The following is a 4,175-nucleotide window of genomic DNA, read 5'->3' as shown; positions in this document are numbered from 1 at the left end:
TGTGAAGCTGGCATTCACCGACACTCATGGGACCCACTGGCCCTAACCCTAGGCTGGGGTCCAGGGCACCAAGATGGAACTGTTCGGTGAGGGAGATGGGAACCTCCTTGCAGATCCTGTCCTCACCTCCTGGAGACCACAAGGGGCGGCGAGGCCACCCCAGCAGTTTCTTTGCAGATCTTGGCTCCAGCTGATCCGCCAGCCTCACATCCTGACCCTTGCTGACTGGCACCCCAATGCCAGTTCCCAGGGCATGCCTCCCCTCCCACTGCCCTCCCTGCCCTCCCGACATGCTCTGTTTCACGCTCCTCCTCCCCAAACCTCCCTCCTTCTCCACCTGCCCACCTGGAGTGCTCAGTCCTCTTCTGGGCCCCTCTGCTGCACAAGGTCACTTCCAGGCCCAGCCCTCCTCCTGTCTTGTGCAAACACTGGGCCTTCTGGGCTCACCCCTGCTAGTCGCTCCGCCCAGAGTGCTCCTGGCATTCCCTTTGCCCCCTCGTCGTTCCCTCACTCTCATGGGCACACCTGGACCTGCCCTACCGCCGGCCTCTTACCCCCAAGAGCCCTCTCTGGGTCCACACCTCCTCCTCTGCTCCGTTCGTTCCCTCAGGCCCCTACCTTTGGTCCCCATGACTATGATGAGAGTGTACAAGTCGCTGCCCCCAGCTGCCTTTGTCCAGCTCTTCTCAGGGATGCCTTCCTTCACCACCTGGCCTACACCCCAGGATTGCCCACTGTTGCCACGCAAGGTCACGTTCACAGATACAGGGCTTAGAATTCAGCATATCGTTTCTGGGGACACAACTCAACCTGTGACAGGGCCTTCCAGGACCTTGGAGTCTGTGCAGTGGAGGTACCTTGAAGCTTATATGATTAAACCCCAAACCAAACCCACTGCCATCGAGTAAGTTCCAACTCAGAGCAACAACCCCCCAGGGTCTCCCAGGCTGTCAATCTGCACGACAGCAGACTGCCTCGTCTTTCTCTTGTAGCGCTGCTGGTGGGTTCAAAGTGCCAACCATTTGGCTAGCAGCCCACTGTCTTAACTATAGCGCCACCTGTTGTTATTGTTGTTGTTTGTTATGTGCCGTCGAGTCAAACCCGACTCATAGCGACCCCTCCTTGGGTTTCCGAGGCAGTATCACTACGGAAGTAGATTGCCCAACCTTCCTTCCGAGGAGTGGTTGGTGGGTTTGAACCGCCAGCCTTCTGGTGAGCAGTCCAGTGCTTTAGGCAGTACGCTACCAACCAGAGCTCCTTTATACAATGAGGGGGTCCCTACAAAAAAAGTGTAGCATTACAGATACAAATGGTTTTAGTCACAAGGTGAGAAGGCAAAGCCAGCGAAGAGCAACCCACGAAGCAAACAGTGGTGGCCTGGCCAGGACGGTGGCTGTGGGGGGGCCCAGGCCTGGGCACTCATACCCGGCGACCGGCAGCGTTGGCCTGAGCATTCTCTGGGACTTGCCCTCATCCAGTGCCTGACTTGGGGGTTGGGGGTGGTATAAAGGGCCATCCTCCAGCCCTCACCTCAGGACAAGTCTGTGGGGCCGTTCCAGCTGTGAGGCTCCCCAGTCTCCCCTCGTCCCCCTCTCAACGTCCTGCACGTGACCCTGAGCTCAGCGTTGGCTTGCCGGGGAGTTGACTTGGGGCTGCTTGCGGGCCGGCCCACTTCAGCAGGGCCTTACACAGCAGGCTGCTCCCCGGGGCCAGTGGCAGCCCTCACCGCTCTGCAGGCCCCAGCGCCCTCTCCACTGTCGGCCTGGGATTTCTAGTGACCTCATCAAGGAAACGGGAGCCCTTCACATGAGCGACCCAGGCCTGTGTTGCTTTCCCTGAGCGCCCTGTTGGGGCGTGCTGAGGCTGCCGGGAAACCACCCGCATTTCTCTTACATTCTCTGGGTAGGCCCATGCTCCTCCTTTGGAGGCTTGAGGGGAGAACCCCTTTCCCGGCTCCTCCAGCTTCCAGTGCTGTGTTCCTCGGCTCAGCCCCCTTGTCTCACCTTGAAAGCCAATCTCTCCTGCTTCAGTCATTTCCCCTCCCACTCGCTGTATGGCCCCTCTGTTGGGCTTAGCCTTCCTGGGCCACCCAGGGTTGCGTAATGCCTAAGGCATCTGACTGCTAACCAGAAGGCTTGTTGTTGTTGTTGTTATTTGCCGTGGAGTCGGCCCCGACTCATAGCGACCCCTCCTTGGGTTTCCGAGGCAGTTATCACTACGGAAGTAGGATTGCCCAACCTTCCTTCCGAGGAGTGGCTGGTAGGTTTGAACCACCAGCCTCCTGGTTAGCAGTCAAGTGCCTTAGGCACTATGCTACCAGAGCTAAACCCACCAGCCACTCCTCGGAAGGAAGGTGGGGCAATCTACTTCTGTAGAGACACCACCTCGGAAGCCCAAGGAGGGGTCAGTATGAGTCGGGTCCGACTTGATGGCAGTAGGTTTTTAGAGGGACCATGGATTAGGACGTGGGCATACCTTGGGGGCATTACTCAGCAGGCCAGGCTTATCCATTGGGCTGGCCACATGAACCCTAACCAGTCCAGGAGGGAAGAAGCCTGGGAGCACAGCCAGGGGTGGCCTGCCCTCTCTGGAAAGTTCTGCTCTCCACAGGGAGTTATAACACAATCCCAAAGGCATGTCGGGACTGGGCAGCAGGCCTGGGGAATTTAATTCCTGTGATAGCCGAGTCACGTGGACCTCCAATGTCACTGTGCTGGCTAGGACCAGTGAAGGTTGGGCAGGCCCAGGCCCAGCTGGGGACCCATGCACCCAGAATCAGGACCCGTGCAGAAGGCCTCACTGCAGCCACCGGACAGGGGCCGAGGTGGCAGACTGAGGGCTCATTCTGTCTGGCAGGGGCTCAGACAGGCTAGGGAGCCCTTTCCAAACAGCCTGCTGCCTGCTGCCCATCAGTGGCTTCGCTCCGGTAAACATTATGCAGTGTCAACACTGCATCTGCCCTGCAGATGGTTGGTTAAGTCGCAGGGACCTTTCCCGGGGCTTACAACAGAAGTGGGTCCTCTCTCAGGTTGGGAGGTCTGTAGCCCGAAATCAAGGGGTCCAAGGGGTCGGGGTCCTGCCAAAGGTTCCAAAGGTTCTAGGGCAGGATCCTTCCCACCTCAGCCAGCTTTCTGAGATTCCCTGGATCTTCTCCTGCTTTTGGCTCCATCATCTGGATTTTACTTCCTTTTAATTCCACTCCAGAAGTTTCTCCTGCGTGTTAGGCCCTGACTAGAAGGGAACTCCATCTGGTCAGTTCTGAAAGCGCACAGAGCCCGCCTCTTCCCAGGGTCTCCTGCACTCGCCTGCTGTTGGATCACACAGAGCCTTTCCAGGCTGAGCGGCTGTTCTCAAATGGCCTGCCTTGGTTTCTAATGCAAACCTGTTGACTATTTTGAGGCCTTCTGTTCTCAGATCAGTGTTGAGTCCTTGGGCTCCCCTCTGAGGACTTCCTTCACTCTGAGGCTGCAGGTTTGGCAGCGTGGCTGGTTTCTGCCTGCCCACTTGGACTGTGGGGTTCATTAGCAATACCTCACTAAATCTTGTTGTCAGTGTTATCTGTGGAGTTTTGCTTTTGCTATCTAGTCCTGTTTTATGTGCAGATTGGGGGTGTGCCATCTCCCCAGAATTTCTCAAACTACTTTGAAGGAAAATCCAGACATCATATCATTTCACCCATAAATTTTAAACGTGAATCTCTGAAAGTTCAGGACCATTTATTAACATCACAGGGAATGTGAGCACCAAGTCTTTTTAATATCATCAGAGATCCAGTTATGGTCCGAATTCTCAGTTGCCATCCCCTCCCCCCCAGTTTGAATCAAGAACCAATTGAGGTTCACACATTGGTTGATACGTCTTTAAGTGCCTTTTATTCCCTTGGTTTTCCTTCTCTCTTTTTTATTTCTTGCGATTTATTTGTTGAGAAAAACCTGCAATTTCTCCTATAGTTTATCAAGTTCCCTGGAACTCTGCACTTTCTGAAAGTTGGTCGTTGAAACTAGATGTGTAATCAGATTCAGTTTCAGGGTTTTCTTTTAAGTAAGACTAATCCATACGTCCACTTTCCCTTGTTACCCTCCCGAGAGGGACCGGATCTCCGGGAGCAAGGTAAGCACGGGTGGGCTTGTGCTTAGTCTCTGGGAGCGAGGTAAGCACGGGCGGGCTTGTGCTTA

The sequence above is a fragment of the Orycteropus afer genome, unplaced genomic scaffold (assembly GCF_000298275.1).
Source record: "Orycteropus afer afer isolate SDZICR_OR568_19922 unplaced genomic scaffold, OryAfe1.0 scaffold01294, whole genome shotgun sequence".
Taxonomy (NCBI): Eukaryota; Metazoa; Chordata; class Mammalia; order Tubulidentata; family Orycteropodidae; genus Orycteropus; species Orycteropus afer.
The sequence above is the reverse complement of the archived record's forward strand: the minus strand, read 5'-3'. Positions refer to the sequence as shown.